Source organism: Lissotriton vulgaris, chromosome 3_2 (assembly GCF_964263255.1).
Source record: "Lissotriton vulgaris chromosome 3_2, aLisVul1.2, whole genome shotgun sequence".
NCBI classification, from domain to species: domain Eukaryota; kingdom Metazoa; phylum Chordata; class Amphibia; order Caudata; family Salamandridae; genus Lissotriton; species Lissotriton vulgaris.
Window position 1 is genome coordinate 147283163 of NC_141690.1, and position 24115 is coordinate 147307277.

Genomic DNA, 24115 nt, shown 5'->3' on the forward strand with positions numbered 1-24115 from the left:
TTAGTGAGTGAATGACTGTCTCAATAGAGTCTTTATGAGTAACTACATATGTTTTAAAGTAGTATATGTGAGTATTGGTGTATATAAGTGAGCATATGTGAGAGTGAGAGATTGGAAGAGTTCCTGTATAAATAAGTATGTGTTTCTATAAGTGATTGTATAAGACAATAAGTATGTATAAGTTTCTGTAGAAGTAAGTGTGGTAGCGTGTGTATAAATTTATATGTAAGTAAATGGATGTTTGATTTTTTTTGCATGTGTGACTATGTGTGTGAGTAACTCTATGGATGAGTGGCGTGTGTAACAAGATGTATAGGTGTATGATGAGTGAGTACATGTATGAGTGACTGTATAGGACTGTTAGTGAATGACTGGATGTGTGTGTAGATCTTAGACTTACTGAATAGGTGTGTTGTAACTGGTATTGGTATGTCCATTGTTTTGAAAATGTTAGTTTGTGTTTTTGAGTGTGTGTATCAAAGGTTATATTAGAGTGAGAGGAAGTCTGCCACTCTATCACAAGGATGATGTCATCAGTGATGTCATTTGAGATGTCATCAGTGATGTCAGGAGTGATATCACTGACCATGTCATGAGTGATGTAATATGTGACGTCATCAGCAGTGCATTGCAGGTGCACGAGTTATAGTTAGCTGAATCAACTATAACGGGGGAATTTCTATGGTTTTGAAAGAGTGAAATGTCCAACTAACTATAACGCCCCTGAAACCTATTTTTTTTCAGTGAATTTCTAAGGTTTTTTAAATGCTAATTTCTAACTATAACGAGCCTGAAACCTGTGGTTTTTTCAGTAAAATTCTAAGGTTTTTTTAAATGCAAGTTTCTAACTATGCCTACAGAGGTAGGACATGTGAAGAAAAAAGAAAAAACGCACAGAAAGAAGCAAAAGAAATGCAGAAAGAAGCAACAGAAGTCCTCAAAGATGAAGAAAAGTGCAGGAAGAAGCAAGAAATGTGCAGAAAGAGGCTTTGTTACAAAATCATCCTGTGCCCACAACTTTTTCAGACGGGTACTGGTGGTAACTGACTCTGACTAACCAGGCCTAGAGCCGGTGCATGCTAAAAGACACTTAGAATACACGGAAAACACCTACATACACTAGGGAGCACTATGCATTGGGGGTGCCCCTGTGATTAGCATGACCTCCTCTGTAAGCCCCTAGTACATAATAGGGCAGGGGGATTTAAACTACCTCTTAAAACACGCCACTGGGCGCATTTGCAAACTGGTGAAGGGAGGGAGGACCTGAGTTGACATGTATGCATACCCCATTTTACACCTCTCTGCAATGCAACTCTGTGGCACTTACTGGACATACCTGGTCAGTTAGTTGGCCCCCAGGGACCCTCAGGATTCAAGGGGACTTAATTCCCCAACTTAAAGCGCGTCGCATGGCGCGTTTCCACACTTGTGATATCTGACCACGCCCCCTCCCTGCACCACTGCGCAAACGCACCCCCTGATGCGTTGTAAATTGGGGGATTAAATCCCCTTGAGTCCTGAGTGTCCCTGGGGGCCAACTAGCCCACCACTTACCTCCAGTAAGCGCCACAGAGCTGCGTTGCAGAGTGGTGTAAAAAGGGGCATGGTCTGGGCCACCTTTCTGCAACACAACGCAGCTCAGTGGCGCTTACTGGAGGCAAGTGGTGGGCTAGTTGGCCCCCAGGGACCCTCAGGATTGATGAGGAATTAATTCCCCAACTTAAAACGCGCCACAGGGTGTGTTTGCACACATGTCACCTCAGGCCCCGCCCCCTCCCTTCATCACTGTGCAATAGCACCCCGCGGCGCGTTCTGAGTTGGGGTATAAAGTCCCCTTGAATCCTGAGGGTCCCTGGGATCCAACTAGCTCACCAGGTACCTCCAGTAAGCCCCACAGAGCTGCATTGCAGAGTGGTGTAAAAAGGGGCGTGGCCTCAACACCTCTCTGCAACGCAGTTTCCTGGCGCATACTGGAGGTACATGGTAGGCTAGATAGCCTCCATGGACCCTCAGGATTGTAGGGGAATTAATTCCTCAACTTAAAATGCAACACAGGGCGTGTTTGCACCCCTCACCTCAGGCCCGCCCACTCCCTTCGCTACTGTGCAAATGCGCCTTGGGGTGTTTTAAGTTGGGGGATTAAGTCCCCTTGAATACTGAGGGTCCCTGGGGTCCAACTAGCCCACCAGGCACCTCCAGTAAGCGCCACAGAGCTGCATTGCAGAGAGATGTGAAAAGGGGCGATGCCTCTGAACTCCTCTGTGCAATGCAGCACTGTGGCGCTAACTGAAAGTACCTGGTTGGCTAATTAGCACCCAGGGACCCTTAGGATTGAAGGGGAATTAATTCCTCACCTTAAAACGCGCCACAGATCGCGTTTGCATAGTGTTTGTGGGAGTGGGCGGGACCTCCTACGCGATGCCAGCTTTTTTATTTATTTTTCTTTTATAGAAGGAGGGCTGTGTGACCCACCTTCCTTTCCTGTTTTTGGGTCATGGGGACCCCATCCCCCAGGGCCAAACCCCTAAGTTTCTTTTTTTTTTTTTTTTTAATCAGGAAGAGAGCTGTTTGGGACCCCCTCCCATGGCCATTTTTGACCCTGGGGACCCCATCCCCCGGGGCATGGCCACTTAATTTTTGTATTTTTTTTTATATATTTACCAAGGAGGGGAGCTGAGTGGCCCCCCTCCTAGGGCTTCTTTTAGCCCCGGGACCCCTTCCCCCGGGGCTCTCCCTCGTTTTTTTATTTTTATTTCTGGGGGAGGTGTCCAAGTGGCCCCGCTCCTGGGCCACTCATGGCCCCGGGGACCCCATCCCTTGAGGACTGGCCTCTCGTTTGGGACTGTGGGGCGGTCCCCAATCCCCCCACGGTCCCTCTGGATCCCCTCTACCTGCGGGAGCCGGCATTGCTTTTCCACAAAGGGAGCTGCTGACAAGCAGCTCCCCTTATGGAAAGCAATTCTGCTTTGCTTCATTGAAGCGAGACCAGGCTTTCCTGCTCTCACTTCAATGAAGCAAAGCAGAGTTTGCAATGACAGGGCGGAAGCCGCGAGGCTCCCGCCCTGTCATTGCAAACAGCAGTGTCCCGGGGATGGGCACCCTGGGACACTGCAGGAGCCGGCCCTGGGGGGTGGCGGTTCCCAGGGCCATCAAGGGCTCCAGGAGGGGGGCCGCGTGGCCCCCTGCCACCATTTGCAAAGCCCCTTGGGGTAGTGGTACCCGGGGCTTGGGGGTCCATAACGGACCCCCAATTTGAATAATTAGAGCCCCGGGATTGTGGTGGTCCCCGGGGCCTGTGGAGGAGCTCGATCCCACCACACAGAAATGCTTTTTAAAATAAGTGCCCCAGGGGCGGCGGTCTCCTGGGCAGCAGGAGGCGTGTACCCCCGCAAATGAATTAATAAAAGCCCCAGGGGTGGCGGTCCCTGGGGCTTGGGGGGGCTTGGATGCCCCTCCACATAAAAAATTAAAGCCCCGGGGGGTGGGTGTCTCTGGGGCAGTGTCGGGGGATTGGGGCCCCCACACATTTTTTTCAGCCCACAGGACCTGGCCCACCCGGAGGCTTTATTCAAACGAAGGGCAGGAGCCCGCGCTTCATTTTTTTTAATTTTGCGGCCGGATCAGCGTTTCCAGCGCATCCTGCAATTTAAAAAAAAAATGCTTTTTTGGGCCCTGGGGTCCCTTGTGGGACCCCCTAAGCAGGCCTAGGGGGTCAGGGTGTTTCTACCTTGCCCCCTTTTCTTGTTTTCCGCGTTTGTTTTTCTCTTTTCTTGTGATGGCTGACTTGAAGTGTTGACAGCCAATTAGCATGCAGCTCGTGATCGGCAGGGTGCGTGGATCCAGCGCGCCTATATATATCGATATTTTTTAAATTTGGATTTTCTCAGCAACTACTGAACGGATTGACACCATTAAACAAAAAGTTCTTTCTGAACCAAGGGCTACCTTTTTGCCAAATTTGGTGTAATTCCATTCATCAGTACCAGCTGTAGACATGGCTAAAGTTTCCTATGGAAAATAACATGGGGAAAACATGTTTTGGGACCACCCTTTTTTCTCGGCCCGTGCTTGCCGAATCACCCCGAAACTTTCACGATAAGAGCGGACCAGAGGACCCCACGAATTTTGAAAATTTCGGAAAGAATTGTCAACCGGAGCCAAAGTTATGGGAATAGAATGTTGCGATTTTCCTATGGTAACTAGGTCCTAACTAGAACTACCTACTGGCGACCGCCAGTAGGATGGATAAAAATATATATTCACTGAAAAAACCATAGGTTTCAAGCAGGTTATAGCTAGGAATTATCATTTAAAAAAACCTTAGAAATTCACTGAAAAAAATATAGGTTTCCGGGGTGTTATAGTTAGCTGGACATTTCACTCATACAAAACCATTGAAATTCCTCAGTTATAGTTAGTTGTACTAACTGTAACTCTTGCGCCCGCAATCCACTGGTGATGATGTCACATATTACATCATTTTAAATAACAATTCCTAATTATAATGTTGATCAATTTCCCATATCTGCAACAAGAAACCAAATCTGCAATCAACATTTAACTAGTGTAAGGACGTCAACTATGTACTGCGTGAATAACATCCAACTCACACCCATATTTAAAGACCAATATGTGATAGAGGTACTAATTTTACACTTCCGACACCCAACAAAATGACAATATCCAGCACCACTACCACTACAACCCCTCCCCCTCTACTACCTCAGAGGCAGTGCAAAACAGGACAACGGACCTTCCCAAAATAATATATCCCCCTCAACAGCACCCTAGCTCAATGTTCAGAGATGTGGCAACCAACTATGTATAAGGGAACGAACTTGCACATCAACAATAATTTACACATTGCCAAGACAACCAGTGAAATGCTATACACATCTCACTATAGAAACCAAAAGCGTTTCCGTGTGTAGATATACCATTGATACGTGTGTTTTGCACAGTGGATGCTACCATATTATCTCAGACTCTGGGGAATATCTTGGTCATGTTGCTATGTTGTCTTCCCCCTCTTGAAGCAGAACTGAAGTGGGCTGATCCAACGTATGCAACGTCAGCGTAAGAGTATAAATAATTAGCCTATGCCTTGGGCGTGGTTCACTTCTGCAAAGAGAAAAGACTCTGCCACAGCGAAGGTCCTCACCCTGCCACGTGGCTGCCGCCATGACCACGTGCCTCCTCGATACAGGCCGATTACGAACTCAGCGCCACAGCACCGCAGACTTATGTCTGTATCGACTACTGCCTTCGATCTACACTGCGGATAGCAGGGTTCACAACTTGAATTCAGCTTTGGATCTACACTACGCACAGCATTGAAGTTATCCTTCATTTATGTAAGGCAGAGTCAATTCTAGTCTATGTCCTTGTCGTCGGTATCTATGCTGAGTACTGCCTTCGAACTACAGTGCGGTCAGTAGAGTTCACAACTTGATACCAGTAGCGCTTAAGCACTACAGACAACATTGAATTCAGTCTCGATTTATTTGAAGCAAAGACCATTGTACTATGTCCTCATATTTTATTAAAGTATGAACAGTAGGAAATTCAGCTTCAACTTATTTAATGCTGAGACAATTCTACTATATGTCTTCAGATTTTGTTTAAATAAGTGACAAAAAGCATTCCTCCATGTCTGTGTCAACTACTGCCTTTGATCTACACTGCGGACAGCAAGGTTCACAACTTGAATTTAGTTTTCCATGTACACTACGGACAGCAATGAAGTTAGCCATGATTTATATAAGGCAGAGAGAATTTTGTTAAATGATGCAACAAAAAATATTCTTCAATGTCTGTACTAAGTACTGTCTTCAAACGTACACTGTGTTCAACAGAGTTCACAACTTGATACCAGAAGCGAATCAGCACTACAGACAACATTAAATTAATTCTCGATTTATTTAAGGCAGAGACAATTGCACTGTGTTAACTGTGACAAAATAGCATTCATCGATGTTTGTGTCGGATCCTGCCTTCGATCTACACTGCGGACAGCAGGGTTCACAACTTCAATTCAGCTTTCCATCTGCACTACGGACAGCATTCAAGTTAGTCTTCATTTATGTAAGGCAGAGACAATTTTGTTAAATGATGAGACAAAAAAATCCTTAATGTCTATACTGAGTACTGCCTTCAAATGTACACTGCGATCAACAGAGTTCACCACTTGATACCAGAAGCGCATCAGCACTACAGACAACATTTTAATCAGACTCAATTTATTTAAGGCAGAGACTATTGTACTGCAGTCTCAGATTTTGTTAACTGTGACAAAAAAATTTTCATCGATGTTTATGTCGACTACTGCCTTCGATGTACACTGCGGACAGCAGGGTTCACAACTTGAATTCAATTTTGCATCTACACTACGGACAATAGGGAATTCAACCTTGATTTATTAAATAGAGAGACAATTGTACTGTATGTGTCCTGATTTTGTTAAAATAAGTGTCAAAAATCATTCGTCGAAATCTCTGCTGACTACTGCCTTCGATCTACAGTGCAGACAGCAGGGTTCACATCTTGAATTCAGCTTTGAATCTATACTACGAACAACATGAAATTTAGCCTTGGTTTTTTTAAGGTACAGGTAATTGTACTGTACGTCCTCAGATTTTGTTGAAAGATACGACAAAAGAATTTCTTGATGTCAGTGATGACTACTGCCTTCGATCTATATTGTGAGGGCTCACCATCCAGGTAGAATGATGATTGTACATGACGTATCCCAGTAGACAAGAGATATTATACCACTGCGACCCCCCCCCTAAACCATGAATCATCGCAGGGCACGCACAGGCTGATTTCCTTTGGTACCACTAACTCACTGCACCACAAGTCATCTCCACGTACCCTTATTAAAGAAGAATTCACTAGGCAAAAAACATTGCTCCCAGTGCGGCTACCCAGGACTACGCATTATCGCAGGATACGTACAAGCTCAGCATCAAATATACTACTAACTTAGTGCACAATCAATCATCGCAAAGAAAAGTGAACGGTTTAATGTCACAGTGAGACATACTGTCCCTTTTAAATGGAATTCATGCAAAATTCAATCGACAAAACACATTAGTCAAATTACTGTACCCCCCCTCACCTCGAACACGCCTTACTAAGGCAGAATTCACAAGACAAAAAACATTACTATCAGTACGGCCTGCCCAGACCGCGCATCTTTGCAGGCTCCACAGAACCTTGTTGTTACAGATACCACTAACTCAGTGCAAACCAAACTAAGTATAAAACCTATTAAACCCTACACAATATCCGTTTAGTATGCTTTCTTCAAAAACTTCTTTTATATCACTTATAAATTTAGTTGAATAATACCATTTATGCTGCATACATGTTCTATCTTTCACTTCAATCATAATTACAGATGATGCAGTCCACCCTACGATCTACACTGCCAACAGCAGGGTTTGCAATTTCAATTCAGCTTTGTATCTACACTATAGACAGTATGGAATTCAGCCTTGATTTACTTAATGCAGAGACAATTATACTGTATGTATTCAGATTTTGTTAAAATAAGTGAAAAAAGCATTCTTCTATAACTGTGCTGAATAGTGGCTTCGATGTACACTCCGGACAATAAGATTCACAACTTTAATTCAGCTTTGTATCTACACTACAGACAGTAGGGAATTTAGCCTTGATTTATTTAAGTTGCAGTCAAAAAATACTCCTGTGGCACTGCTAGTATGTGCAAGCACCTTTAATCCTTACATCCTGTGAACTATGTTTACGAGGAAAGTAGAACACAGTGCAAAAATGTGCCTCCACCACCGGTAATACCAAGTACCTCTGGGGTATCACCTTCAACATCGCCATCAGACATACTTCCCCATTTTGAGAAAGTTAGAATGCACTCCGTGAGATGCAATAGTTTAATTTGTTATGGAGAGCAATCACTAAACCTAGTTTGCAGAGCAATTGATAACCATTTATGGTAGTTTTTTTTAACCTCAAAATTCATGCAGAGCAGTATGCAACACTCAATATTTTGAGTACAGACCGTTCGAACCACGCATCATCGCAGGGTGAGCACACGCTGACCACCGCATGTACCACTTACTCAGTGCACCATAAATAATCACCACATGGCCTTATTAAGGCAAAATTCAGTTGCCAAAAGACATTCTTACCAGTGCGGTCTGCCTGGACCATGCATCATCGTAGGCTCCACACAAACCGCCCCTACCTCAGTGCACCACAACTCTTTATGATAGAATCTTCTGTGTCTTTTTTCACATATATTGCTCCTACCTTTGTAGAGCAGAAGTCATAAACTTTTTATGATTAAATATCTGTGTATGATATCATGATTACTATTCTACTTGTTACCAACAGCAACGTAATAAAATGGAATAGAGCACACGTGCCCGTACCCACTTCAACTATCTATCTGTGTCTGTGTATTTATTATGTTTGTAAAATGCTGCTCCTGCACCCTAGCATATTATATTGTGCTATAAATAGCGTATGCAACCATCTAACCTCTGACAGTAATTGTGGGCTGTTCCTCCTTTTTTTTTTAAGTGATTTTTTTTTAGCATATTTATATAGCGCAAATCAACCCAAAACTATATCAGCAATTTACATGAGCACCGTATTTACAGTACATTTTCAGTCACGCGTAAATTACGTCATTACTCTACAATAACAGGATGTGGAAGCAAACCGGAGCCTCGAACACTGATTTCCAGCACCAAGTTCAACAGTATACCTGAATGACCACATGCGTATATATATTATCTGCCTTTCATGTGCAAAAAACTGCAACTTAAACCTTTCACAGCCCTGTATTACTACAGCTACAACACTCCACTAAATGTACAACAAACATTCATAATCGGAGAAATGCGTCATGTCCACCATCTTTTATGTGTGCATCGATAGATGAATATAGGATCAGTGAAACCCCGTACCTTCCATGTTGGCCATATTGTGGGACTTTACAGACATAATGACACATTTGAGTTTAAGACCCGGGTGACGTCAGCACTACAAAACGGACACCCGAATCTCTTGATTTCTCACATAGCTAACGAAGGAACCAAGCCCATAGCTCCGGAATCATGGTTCAGAGCCTCGCGCAGGACTGGCATAAGTCAGTCCCGCCCACTTTGCTTACGCTTGCAGGAAACCACAACAATGCAACAGTGCCTAGATTTCCATTGTACTGATTTCTTAGTTCCAGGTCTAGTTGTCAGAACGGCACACACTCCCTCATGCCTGGTATAAACCCACACCACACCCATCCAGCACATGCATCATAACACACATGACCTTACCAATAAAAAAAGGCAAGGTGCACATGCTCTACGCCATTTTAAAGTTGCTCCCATCGCAAGAGCTGTGATGGCGCGTCCTAGTGGTTCGGACGCCTCATGTAGGCCCGAACCACCGAGTACAACGGTCCACCACTACAGGTGTGGCCTCTTAGGTTATGGAGTCAGTGGTACCGCAAGGACTGAGCGGGTGAGGAACCTGCGATGAAGATAGGTGCACGAGTATGTACTTTCCCATAACAATTTTAAGACTTGGCCCCATATGTCAGACTTCTTGGTGGCAGAGGGGGACTGCATGATGTAGAAGGTGTCTGGTCCACGAAAAGGTGAGCAATGAGGCCTGGGTGCGCATCGGAGGGAGTCAATGTGGTTCAGCAGACTGGATACAAAAAGGCGACACAACAATTTAGGCGTACGCAGTCCTATATACCGTATCTTATTGCATTTATATATTTTTTCCAATAGCACCACTTGCTTTCACAACCGAATAAAAAGATTACTACTATAGAATTTTTTTTTAAATCGAAGCCTATTAACAAGTCGGAACTGTACAAATAGTTGTTTTTAAATGCAGGAGGGAAGGTGTGTGAAAGGGTGATGTAATTCTACTCCACATTATAAGATAGTAACAATTACCACTCATAACATCTTTCTTTTACTATCTTTTAGATGTAGAGCTTCAGGGTGCATTATGTCCCAGCACGTGGTGAAAAACACACCGGTGACAAAAAGGTGAGCTGTGAATATTCTTTTTAGTCACTCGCTCACTTCCTTTCTCCTTTGATGAAGAAATGACGCACAATGTTAACTTCCTTTTTATCTTACAGGTTGTAGTTCACAAATTGGCGTCCCCACTAAACACCTCCAAAGCTCAACGTTCGTGCATTCTGCGATGATGCGTGGCCATCGTAACAATGGCTGAGAAGGCTGCTTCGACACGTGGTGCACCCTCTTTGAATCACGCCAATGGCACAAGGTGAGCAAAGAAGCTTGTTTCAGAAACAACGACAAGTCATCTGTGGATGGAGAGAGTGGGTAGTGTGCAGCAGCTTGACTGCGTAGGAATGTACAATTACCTCCAAGCAGTGAGAATAGATAGGTTACAACAGTCTCAGGGGCAGATTTACAAGCCCCTTGCCCAACTTTTGTGTCACTTTTAACATGGGAAAAGCGGCGCAAGGAGCTTGTAAATCTGCCCCTGAGTGCGCAAGAAAAAGCCCTCACCTCCGGACTCTGGGAGTCAATGGGGTGCAACAGTCTGGAAAACTCACCGCTATGCAGTGGGATTGCATGGGATTTAGTACTTTGGAAGAAAAATAGAGCACAAACACCTCCTTACAGTGAAAGCTGATGAAATACAGTATCCTGAGTGTACAAAGAAATAAAGCAAAAATATTCTTGTGCAGTTGTATGTACTATGTTATTACTAACTTTATACACTATCATTCAGATCACTAAACTAGAGGGTGCACTACGAACCGGCACATGCTTGAACATACAAAGGAGTCAAAAAGGTGAGCTACAAAGATTTTCTCCAGTATTAACTGCTCCATCTATAACTTTCTCTCACACACTTTTATTGTTGTTTTTTCTCACTTTCTCTCTCTCACATCGTTTCTCTTTCTCCTTTAAAGTTATGGACGCTGCTGTCCACACTGCTGAGGCTGAATGTAAGACAATCTATAGTGTACAACCAAAGCTGAGTTCAAGTTGTGAACTTTGATGGCCACGGTGTTTACAGAAGGTAAGCAGAGCGGCCTAGATACACAATGCCTCTGATTAAATGCGTTAGAAATAAAGTTGCTTATTTACAAGCCCCTTCCACCACTTTTACGTCACTTTTAACATTGGAAAAGTAACGCAAAAGTGGCGAAAGGGGCTTGTAAATAAGCCTCAAAGAATATTGTCCTGCATAAGGACTTGATCTCTCACCTAATCCTATCTTATCTCTGAATCATTTTAAAGACCTGTTCATCCATACTGTAAATCTGAAGCAGCAGGCACTTCCGTACAGACACCTCTTGAACGCGGACCTATAAGAGAGGTGGAATGTATCAGGCACACTGCAGACGTGCAAATTTACAAATATTGCCAAGTATTACCTTACCTTGTAATGTTTGACCTCCTTCAGCCACATCAATCTAATTTTAAACATTTATTTTCATTTTTGTTTTGCAGATTACCTACCCTACTTCTATTGGAGTCCATATCACATTTTGTTTATTATATTGTTATGTTAAAGTTATGTTTGTAGTTATTTATTACATTGTTATATTAAAATTACGTTTCTAGTTATTTATTGTTGTTTAATAAAAGTTATAGGTCTTCTTTTTCTGAAAACATTTCACTATTATTTAGTGTGGTAATCATATATTTATTAAACATTTAAAAATATAAATTATATTTATAACTAGAAATATAATACTGAGGCTAACTCTTTACCAGGTCTTTACCAAAGTCAATAGCTACGACTAACGGTTCCTATGGAAAACATTTACTCCAGCACAGTAACTGTTTCGATTAGCAACATTCTGTGGTGAACTTCTAACCTCTGTGCTCACGTAAGTGTTCCATGAACTGTTACTATGGTAACAGGCAGTAAGCAGTTTGGGGGTAGGTTTGAAAGGTACAGGCTGTACAGAAAAAGTTATATTTACCCAGGATTCTCTACATGACAGAAAAGAAAGCAAGTAAGACAGAACACTGTGTAGCAGATTTACAAGCCCCTTGTGCCACTTTTGAGTCACTTTTCCCATCTTAAAAGTGATGCAATAGTAACGCAATGAACTTGTAAATCTGACCCTATGCACGTTACTAGCAAAAAAAGTACACAACTCTTTCAATTCTTTATCGATCACAATTAGACAGTGTTGCTTCACGATTCACAATGCACTTCAATAAATATTTTGTGCCTATTTAAATGGGAGACGGGATTGTCGACATTACAAAACTTAGGGGCATATTTACAAAGACGGCGTTAAAATTGTCACCGCTTTAATGGCAGAAAACTACAACAAAAATGGCGACAATGTACTTCAAATTCCTTTGTTATCTTACCGGAAGATTTTTTCAATATTGCTGTTTGCTATACAAGAGTGAGAGCCACCCCCGGGACTGTAAAATAAATAGTTGGGGGGGGGGGGCTCCAAGGCCCCCCCTGCAAAATTAGAGATGGTGAGCCTTAATGACTCCCCCAAGCCCCGGGGACCACCACCCCCGGGGCTTTCTGTATTGTGGAGGGGGCAGCATGGCCCCCGCCTGCAGCCCTCGAGGGCCCTGGGGACTGCCATCCCCCAAGGCCGGCTCCTGCACTGTCCCGGGGTGCCTACCCCTGGGACACTGCTATTTGCTATGAGAGGGCGGGAATCTCGCGGCTCCCGCCCTCCTATAGCAAACTGCGGGCATATTATAAAGCATGGCGTTATAATTATCGCCGCTTTCGCTGCAGAAAACTGCTGCTGAAGTGGCGATAATGGGCTAGATAATATGTCGTAGAGAATTCCCATAGAAGCCCATGTTCACACCAGAACATGGGCTTCGATGGGAATTCACAAGGGCAAATTATCAAGCCCATTATTGCCACTTAAGCGGCAGTTTTCTGCCGATAAAGCAGCGATAAGTATAACACCGTTCCTTGACAGTATGCCCCTCGGTTTGGATTTTGAAAGAGAGACCAGGGAAATCTGTTCTCTCTTTCAAAATCCAAACTGGATTGCTTTTCCACATGCATGTTAGCAGCTCCCCATGTGGAAAAGCACTGCCGGCTCCCAAAGGACGTGGGGAGCCGGTGGGACCTTGGGTGCATTGAGGCTCCCCCCACGAGAAGTCGCGTACCCAGCGCAGTGCTCAGTGCGGCCCCCTGGCGTGCACGCGTTCGATGCACGACTCATAATCTGTAGGGTGTGGGACTCCAGAGCTTTTGGTACTCAACTTCTAAGCGTTTGGGAGCCAGCATTGCTTTTCCACATGGGTAGCTGCTAACATGCAGCTCCCCATGTGGAAAAGCAAACTGGTTTGGATTTTGAAACAGAGAGCAGGTTTCCCTGCTCTCTCTTTCAAAATCCAAACCAAGTTTGCTATGGGAGGGCGGGAGTCTCAGCTCCCGCCCTCCCATAGCAAACAGCAGTGGCCAGAGGGTGCGCACCCAGGACACTGCAGGAGCCGGCCCTAGAGAGTGGCGGTCCACCAGGGCCCTTGAGGGCTCCAGGAGTGGGGCCACGCAGCCCACCTCCCACAATACATAAAGCCCCGGAGAGTGGTGGTCCCCAGGGCTTTGGGGCCCTTGGAGCTCCCCAACCATTTTTTTTGTAGCCCCAGGGGATTAAATAATTTTGCCCCCGGTATTTGGACCCCTAATTATACCCCTAAGGCTAATTATAAAAAAAGCTCAATTTTTTTTATGGCAGAGTCTGCGCACCGTACGCGCACTTGCCGTTTTTTCAACAACAAAATTATAATTTGGGGACCCTGGGGGTCCTTCTAGGACCCCCTAAGCAAGTCTAGATAGTCAAAGTATTTCTAACCTGCCCCCTTGCTATGTTTTGCACACTTGTTCCACTAACTTCTTCAGCCTTGCTTCTACCGATGCACAAAATGGCTGCCAACAGTTCCTGGTTTCGAATGTGGACAACCACTTGACAGCCAAGTCAAGTCAAGTCAAGTCAACACTTATAGAGCGCACTACACACCCAGAGGGTCTCAAGGGGCTTGAGGAAGGGGGGGAGATTTACTTATCGAATATCCAGGTTTTAAGCTGTTTTCTGAAGGCTAGGTGGTTTTAAGTAAGGCGGAGGTGGATGGGAAGGGAATTCCAGGTTTTTGCGGCTAAGTAGGAGAAGGATCTTCCCCCCATGGTGGCTTTGTGGATGCGCGGAACAGCGGCGAGGGCTTGGTTGGACGAACGCAGCTGGCGGGTGGGGTGTAAAAGGAAAGGCGCGTGTTGAGGCAATCGGGTCCAAGTTCGTAGAGGACTTTGTGTGCGTGGGTGAGGAGACGGAACGTTATCCTCTTGTTGACGGGGAGCCAGTGAAGGTCTTTCAGGTGACCGGAAATGTGGTCTTTGCGTGGGATGTCTAGTATGAGTCCGGCTGAAGCGTTTTGGATGCGTTGGAGTTTTTTCTGAAGTTTTGCGGTGGTACCGGTGTACAGGGTGTTTCTGTAGTCCAGTTGGCTTGTGACCAGTGCGTGGGTGACCATTTTTCTGGTTTCGGTGGGGATCCAGCGAAATGTTTTTTTGAGCATGCGTAGGATGTTGAAGCATGATGATGAAACGGCGTTGACTTGTCTGGTCATCGAGAGTGAGGAGTCCAGGATTACGCCCAGGTTCCGTGCGTGGTCCGTCGGTATGGGTGCTTTTCCTAGGGCCGCTGGCCACCAAGAGTCGTCCCAGCCGGAAGGGGATGTACCTAAGATGAGGACTTCCGTTTTGTCCGAGTTCAGTTTAAGACGGCTGTGCTTCATCCACTCGGCTACTTCTTTCATCCCTTCGTGTAGGTTGGTTTTGGCGGTGTTTGGGTCTTTGGTGAGTGAGAGGATCAGTTGAGTGTCATCAGCGTAGGAGATGATGTTGAGGTTGTGTTGACGTGCGATGGTTGCGAGGGGGCTCATGTATACGTTGAAGAGGGTAGGGCTGAGAGAAGATCCTTGTGGGACGCCGCAGATGACTTCGGTGGCCTCCGATTTAAAAGGTGGGAGGCGGACTCTGAGTTCTTCCAGCGAGGAACGAGATGATCCAGTCCAATGCTTTTCCTTGAATTCCGATGTTGTTGAGGCGTTGAATAAGGGTGCTATGACAAACTGTTTCGAAGGCTGCAGAGAGGTCAAGGAGGATGAGGGCGACTGTGTCTCCGTTGTCCAGTAGTGTTCGAATGTCGTCTGTTGCTGCGATGAGGGCGGTTTCGGTGCTGTGTTTGGCTCGGAAGCCGGACTGTGAGGAGTCGAGGGATTTGTTGGTTTCGAGGAAGGCGGCGAGCTGATTGTTGACGGCTTTCTCTATGACTTTGGCAGGGAATGGGAGGAGCGAGATGGGGCGGTAGTTTTTGAGTTCGGTGGGGTCTGCTGTGGGTTTTTTCAGAAGGGCGCTGAGTTCGGCGTGTTTCCAGCTTTCTGGGAATGTGGCGGAGTTGAGGGAGCAGTTGATGACGTCTCGAAGATGGGGTGCGATAATGGAGTTTGCTTTGTTGAAGATATGGTGGGGGCATGGGTCTGTTGGGGATCCTGAGTGGATGGAGTTCATCAGGCGAATGGTGTCTTCAGTGGTGATTGGGTCCCAGTCGTAAAGGTAATTCGGGGGGGGGTTTGGTTCGGAGGTGAGTGGGGTGGACTGGTCTGCGGGTTGGTTGTTAAAGCTGTTATGAATGTCGGCGATTTTGTCATGGAAGAATGAGGCGAGGGAGTCGCAGAGGACTTGTGAGGGGGTGATGTCGTTGGAGCTGGCGGTGGGGTTGGTGAATTCTTTGACGATGTTGAATAGTTCCTTGCTGTTGTGGACGTTGTTGTCTAGTCGGTCTTTGAGTGCTGATTTCTTGGTTGTCCGGATTAGTTGGTGGTGTTTGTGGGTGGCATTTTTGAAGGCGGCTTGGGTGGAAGTGTTTGGGTCTTTTTTCCAGGCTTTCTCAAGGGAACGACAGAGCTTCTTGGATTTCTTAAGGTCATCGTTGAACCAGGGGGTGTTTTTGCTGCCTAGCTTGATTTGATGTTTTTTCAAGGGTGCTAGTTTGTCGGCGCTGTGGGTTAACCATTGTGTGAGGTTGATGGCTGCTTGGTTAGGGTTCGATGAATTGGCAGGAGGGTTTTGAAAAAGCGATGTGGAGATCTGGTCGATGGTGATTTTGTTCCAGTTTCTTCGCAGAGTTGGTTGAGGGTGGTTGTGGATCGTGGCCTTTTTGTAGTTGAAGTGGATGCAACTGTGGTCCGTCCAATGGAGAGCTGTGGTGTGATTGAAGGAGATGTGCTTGCTGGAGGTGAAGATGGGGTCGAGTGTGTGTCCTGCGTAGTGGGTGGGGGTGTTTACAAGTTGTTTGAGTCCGAGATTGGCGAGATTGTCCAGAAGGGTGTTGGTGTTACTGTCGTTGCTCTTTTCCAGGTGGAAATTGAGGTCTCCCAGTAGAATGTATTCCTCGGAGGGGAGGGCGTGTGGGGTGATGAAGTCAGTGATGTCTTCACTGAATTGTGTACGGGGTCCTGGTGGCCTGTAGAGGAGGGTGCCTCTGAGTGTGGTCTTGGGGTCGGTGTGTATCTGGAAGTGAAGGTGTTCGGCGATAGCGAGGTTGTCGTCTGAGCTGGTTGAGACGCGGATGGAGTTCTTATGGACGATGGCGATGCCTCCTCCTGTTTGGTTGGTGCGGTCCTTTCGGATGATCTTGTAGCCTTCCGGGATGGCTATGGTGATGTCTGGAGCTGATGAGGCATTCATCCAGGTTTCTGTTAGGAAGGCGATGTCCAGAGAAATGGTGTCGAGTAGATTCCAAAGGTCGATGGCGTGTTTGTGAACCAAGCGGGTGTTGAGAAGGATGCATTTTAGGTGGTTAGTATCGGATCTCTGTTTGGTGTTTGTGGATTTGGTGTGGGTCTTGATGCATTCGAACTTGCAGGAGTGGCATGTGAAGGGTCCATGGGTGTGTCCTGGGGCGGCTTGGTGGCAGTTTGGTGGACGGCCGGGGTTAAGGGCTGTGAGGGTTGCGGCGTCGTATGTGATGCGGAAGGTGATGGGTTTGCGGGGACCAGGAGGTCTGGCGCTGGGAGCGGTCCAGGCGCGGACGGGCTTACCTTTTGCGCACCTTCGGCGCGACCGCTGCGCATGGACGCTGCGCGTAGGTCCATCTATCATGAATGGGGAGTGGAGGGGCGGAGCCAATTAACATTCCGCGCGTGATCGTAAGGGTGCGCTTATGGTGCGGCCACGGTGCGCTCAAGGTCTGCAGATCCACCGTGCCCATAGATATATATATGCTTTTAACTGCAATTTTCTCAGGAACTACTGAACACATTGACACCATTTAACAAAAAAAAGGCACAAGTCTGAACTGAGGACTACATCTCTGCCAAATGTGGCGTAATTCCGTTCAGCAGTACGGGCTGTAGCTGTGGCTAAAGGTCCTATGGGAAATTGCATGGGAAAAACACGTTTTGGGACCCTTTTTTCCCGGCCCCCGCTTGACGGATCACCCCCAAACTTTCAGGAAAGGAGCAGAACAGAGGTGGCCATTAGTTTTGAAAATTTAGCAAAGATTCATCAACCAGCTCCAAAGTTATTCCAAATAGAATGTTGCGGATTTCCTAAGGAAAATAGGTCCTACCTATAACTACCTACTGGCGACTGCCAGTAGGTAATATATATATTATATATATTCACTGAAAGAGACATTCTCCACAATAGAGTATTTGCAAGGGGGTGGGAGTAGCTCTACATCACCTGTACAAATGTATTAAAATTAAATATGTAATTGCTTCTGTCAATGATGGCCGACAGGAGAGAGCTGATGGGATGAGCTCCGGGGAAGAGGGATCACAAGAGTGTAAATCCCGACCCAGAGCGACCGCCCCCCGGACCCCTCCTCAGACTTGCTCCGCTAGTGATCTGCACCGGTGACAACGGGAAGAAGCTGACCCGGAGTCGGGACTGGGGAGCCTCCAGAACCCACACAGAGCGCCCCTCCCTCCCTCCCCACAACCCCTGAAAAAGTTAGGAGAGCATTCGACGAGCAACCGACGAACCGGAGTAACCCCCAGAGCCCTTCCCTCCGCTCGGCTCAAAGGGTGGTGATCCGCACAGAGAGGAAACTTCCACAGGAGTCCCCACAAACAGGGTGAGGATGAATCGACTAAGCAGACTAGCAGCTCACACCGGAGCACACATCCCTCCCTACACGTAGCCCTTGAACAAGATAGGCGCTACCACCCTTCTCTTACCTAAAGCGGGAGGAGCCCTCGTCTGGTCCTGGAAACTCGGCGGAAGTTAAGGAACTACGAAGGACGGTATCCCGATCCAACCAACAGACAGACATTCTCTCTAAATGAGGAGACAGCTCCTGTTAAATCGTGTTCCGCTGATTGCACAATATTTTTGCCGAAAGTTGCTCCTGACCTCCGTCTTGCTCCAACAAACCCGGGACGCCTGTCCTCAAGATGGCCGCCATCCATCAACAGTACCGGCTAATTCGGCGCTCTAGAGGGCTATAAACGACCAATTTCTACTAATAACTCACCGACCTGTACACGATCCCCTTAGGGTTCTAAACTAGGTGACAGGACCAAGAAAGCCTCCGGGGAGGTTAATACCCCTCTCCATTCTCTGTCTAGGGCCGCCTGACCCTAAAATGGCCGCCAACTTTGACTAACTGTAACAACAAAAGACGCCCTCTCTCAGGATCTCCTTAGCAGAAGGAATGGAGCAGACCACCACCCCCTGCATACCTTCAAGAGAAAATAGCAGCAGGAGAGGTTTAGACTACCACCCCCTGCATTTACCAACTTTATCAAAAAAAAACCAGGAAAAAGTGAAGTGCCCCAGATCTCCAAGCTGATCATTAGCAAAACAGCCGACGGTAGCATGACCACTCCCGCTACAAAGCCCCTTACCCTCTTCATTCCTCCAAGGCAGCTTGACCCCCCTGCTGACATCTCAGCATCTCATCCTCACAGTCTTGCTGGCCCCTGGCTTACTGTTTCCTAGACAACAAACAGCCCTTTCACTACTTAGAGAACACAGCACCTCCGCCCGGCCCCCTTGCCTATATCTTCTACCCCCTGTATTGCAAACTGCGACCCCCGCACATTTGATAGTCCCTCTTCTTTCCTCAACCGATCCAAGATGCCCCCAGCCATACACTCCAACGATTACACCTGCCTAACCACAAATTACCGAACTCCCCACGGGCAAAACGCTTTCGCCATTTCCTACCCCCACAGACTTTCGACCAAAGCAAAAAAACTCCTAAAACTGAAACTCATCAGACAATTCCCAGAAACACTTTTATCGTAGACACGTACCACTGCTCATCTAGAGGTCAGCTAAAAATGGGCTTCATCTTTTACACGGTCAGACCGGACCATTGGATCAACAGCCTTAACCGCTTAACTGCTATGGAACGTCCAGCTCCAGTGCTGGACGTTCCATTGCGCAGGTGCAGTTTGAACGTTCAACGGCCGACGGCAGCACTACGGAGGTAGTGGTGCTGTCGGCCGGTGAACGTGCGCAGCACTTAAGGGGTTAATGCCCTCCTCCTAGTCGCCAAAACCACCATCACAGCACTCAGTTGCAAACTTACCATCTCCCTGCAAACACACCAGTCCCTGACCGGCTCCATTTCCACAACCATTTTCGATAATGGCACCATCCTGATTCAGGCTAAAAATGAGAACCTCGAGTTCTTTGACTCCCATTTCCTCATGTTAAAGAAGACCTCTGCTCTCACCCTGCCTCAAGCTCAGAACGCTTATCTAGCTAAACTCCAACCCCTAACAAGCCACAGGACCCAGTTCGAGCACCCCCGCCATGCCGCCCACCCGCCTACGAATGCCAACCTGCACCAACCGTCCACCACCATGAATTTGCCAACCGCTGCCCTACTCTACCCTCCCTCCACTCAGACTCAACACATTACAATAGAGCCCCACCCCTTCTCCTCCCACAACAGCCCCAAAACCTGCCCACCGTCACACTGCCACCAGAGTTAACCCCTCCCACTGTCCACTCCCTCCCCACAGACCATCCTAGAAGATGAACTAAGCACTCTCCTCCCGAACTCAACGGAGCACCTCTCAACCACTGACCTCACCTCTCTCCACCACTCCAACATGACGACCACCCTTGACCGCCTGGCGCCCTTGAAACTAAAAAAAAAACAGAAACATTCCATCGAGATCGTGGTTCACCACGGACATCAATGACGAAAGAAGACTTCTCAGATCCCTTGAAAGAATCTGGAGGTCCAATCCATCCTCCCTTCACCGCGAACAACTCAAGACGGCACGCAAAAACTACAACAAACTCATCAAGGACAAAAAATCTTCCTTCTTCTGCTCCGCTCTAGAAAATGCAAAAAAACGCCCCAAAGAGCTCTTCAACATCATCAAAAATCAAACATCAGAACCTATCAAATCCGTTTCAGTGTCCTCCAAAAAACAATGCGACAACTTCGCCAACTTTTTTTACGAAAAAATCATCAAGATTGACCCCTCTCTCAGCACAAACCCTTCTGGTCCCAGGGAGACCAATACCCCAGTACTGACTGACAGCACATTATTGATCCCACCCACTCAATGGTCCGTCTTCACGCCGATTCAGGAAACAGAGATCGTCACCCTGATCTCCAACGCCAAACCGTCATCCCGCTCCCTGGATCAGCTTCCTATAAACCTGGCCAAAGTCCTGAAACACACCCTAGCCCCAATTTGGTGCAAAATCATCAACAGCTCGCTGAGCTCGGGAATTATCCCAGACTGCCTCATGGTCGGCCAAGTCACGCCGCCACTAAAAAAACCAGGGTTGGACACAGAAGATATGAACAACTTTAGACCTGTGTCAAACCTTCCTCGGTTATCCAAAACACTAGAAAAATGTGTTCTCCCACAGCTAACCCAACACTTAGAGAAAATCAAGCTCCTTGACCCCCACCAATCGGGTTTCAGCAAAGGATGCAGCACTGAAACTGCCATCCTAAACGTCATAGACGATCTACAAAAATCACTTGACTCTGATCAATGCTGCCGTCTCTTTCTCCTTGACCTTTCGGCCGCATTTGATACTGTCGATCACACGCTGCTCCTAAAAGCCCTTCAAGAAAGAGCAGGCTTGGTATTGACGGTACAACTGAACTGGTTCTCCTCCTTTCTACACAATCGCTCGCAAAGAGTAAAAATAAAAAACTTTGAATCCGACCCCCTACCCGTCAGTAGAGGAGTCCCACAAGGGTCAGTACTCTCCCCCCAACTCTTCAATATCAACATGGAACCCCTTACCACAATACTTAGAAATTCCAACATCCCCTTCCACCTCTATGCTGATGACACACAGCTCTATATGGAAACCACCTGTATGGGCGACATTCTCAAACTCAACGACGCGCTCAAAGACGTTCAAGAATGGCTCTCACAAAACCACTTAAAGCTTAATCAAGAAAAAACGGAAGTTCTACTCATCTCCAACAGAGACGAAAACCCCCATATTGAAGAATGGCTCAAAGCCATTGACACCCTCAATGGCACCCTCAAACCAAAAGACTCGGTCAAATCCCTAGGTATCACCTTAGACCCCAAACTAAAAATGAAAAAACACATCACAAACTCCGCCAAAAGCGCTTTCCTCAATCTTCTCTACAAAATAAAACCATTCCTGCCTCCCAAGGACCTTCAACAGGCCACTCAAGCACTGTGCTCGCCAGAATTGACTAAGGAATCGCAGCCCTGACCGGCTCAGCCTAATCACACCTAGGCCCCGCGAAAACCACCCTCAATGCCGCGGCTAGAATGGTCACAGGAACCAAGAAATTCGACCACATTTCCCCCGCGCTCAAGGATCTGAAATGGCTCCCTATTGAACAACGAGCCAACTTTGGAACAGCATGCCTTACACACAAAGCCCTCCACACAGGCAAACCAAAATACCTGGCTGCGAAACTCAAAAGGGCTGGCCAGTCCAGGACCCTCAGTAGCTCCAACACGCTTCTTCTCATTCCGTTGAAATCACGGAAACGCAAAACTTTAAGTAAATGCTTTGCAGGCAATGCACCCAGGATTTGGAACACCATCCCTCCCCACATCAGAATGACCTCCACTTCCCAAAATTCAAGACTTTACTCAAAGCCCTCTTCCTGGAAGCCACCTGAACTGTAAGGGGATGCTCATACTACCCCTCACCCGTGTAATCACCATGATCTGTATGATTTTGTTATTTGCAATACCCTGGAGTTGTCCAGTTATCAATCTTCCATCGCCGATAAGGCACATTGTTGTACCTGGTGTGAAGCGCTCTGATACCCTCGGGTCCAGCTAGCGCTATACAAAACTTATAATAAATAAATAAATAAATGTTATTATAATGTGATATATCACCAATAGTGTTGACTGTGCATTGATATAGAGCTAGACTCTGGAATATCAGGATATCATTTACAAAAATGTCATCTCATTTCAGGTAGATTACCCCTAAGGGGATATATTTTTGTAAACAAAGTTTAGGACACAAACTTTATGTCACACTTTATTCGGAGTACTTTATTATGGCACCACATTACGGCGCCTATTAGGATGGCAGACGGACCTGCGTACGTCCGCCACCCCGAGGTGGAGGGACCGTCCGCAGGGGCAGCGGCGGTCCCTCCATCCCAATTAGGATGTGACTGCCACCCTGGCAGTCAAATCCCGTATCTTTAACCTTGCGGCGGGTGCTGCTTGAAGCAGCACCCGCCGCAAGGTTAAAAATGCATGATTTGCATTTACATGCACAAAGCTGCAGGCACCGCGCGGTGCCTGCCACTTTGTGCATATAAATGGTACCCCCCATGTGCACCCCCCACCCCTGACACCCTGGGGGCCCGCAAGGGCCCCCCAGAAGCTATATTCCACATGCTTTAGCACTGCGATAAATCCGCCGCGGAAAAGCACGTTTTCAAACCCATCGTAATTTGGCTGGCGGTGTCTTGCAGACATTGCGGCCAACACCCCGTGGATCAGCGGCGGACGGACCTGCCATCTGCCGCTGATCCCACCGCCATCATAATCTGGCAGTGGGTGTTTTGAAGGTTCGCAGCAGTGATTCCGCATCCTCCAGCCCGGAGGATGCGGAATCACCACAATCATAATCGACCCCTAAGTTAGTGTTGAGAAGCTCACAACAACTAAATAACTTCAGTGGTTCTCACAAATGGCATCATGATGGTATCACTAAAAGCATGACATGTAACATCAACAAGACATCATTAATTATGTAGGTCATGACTTATGTAACCAATATACCGCAGTCTTTAGCAAGCACATGCGGCACAGCTGATTGTCATGAACTCTGTGTGCCGCATGAGAGTGAACTTCAAGTCACTGTTTGTAGTATGCATGGGCATGCCATGTACAAATAACACAGAAACCATGGCCTTACTGAGTGTCCTTTAGAGTAGTGTGCTATGCATATCTATGTAGAGTGGGCAAGACCATGCCTCCCCAAATGCTCTGTGTCCAGCTATTTAGTATGCAAGGGGATAGATGAGATGCAAAGCACCACGTGAGCTATATGGAGTGGACAAATGTCACTAGCTATGTCCCCGTTGCATTGCATGACGTACCAGTGTTCTAAATAGTTATGTCAGGAGCAGTGCCTTGGAGGTTATTGTTGCACAGATGTCCATAACAGCAGAATATTATCATTTTTAGAGTTTGGATAGCAAATCATATGTTATAATGCACATGGGACAACAAAACATATCATCACTGATATTACTGGTGGCCTTATATGTTATGCATAATAGATTGCCTTCTGGAAAGTTTTGTGAAGCAACACTCTAAGCTGTTTTTTTTTTCCACAGCATACACATTTCATTTGTTTATGCTTTTCCACAAAACCCACTTTTAGTTGGCCACCATGATTGTGAATGCATGTGCACACATCGGCCCTATGGGATGGATTTACGATGAAGTATAACAAAAACCAAAGGACAATGGCGACTGTCTGTGTGGACACGTGTACCAACTCACAGTTGGCTTTTTCCATTGTTTTTGCCATAAATGATAGAAAAATAAAGGAAGCATTGGCAAAGCCAATAACTCTACATCCATATGTCATACATGAGATCTTTGGTGTTTGG

The 24115-nt window shown here is 46.6% G+C and overlaps 1 protein-coding gene across 2 annotated transcripts in view; it reads right to left on the minus strand.

Moving 5' to 3' along the window:
- The window catches only part of EVC2 (EvC ciliary complex subunit 2), a 494903-nt gene that overhangs the window by 108375 nt on the left and 362413 nt on the right, over positions 1 to 24115 (minus strand). The window lies entirely within an intron of this gene.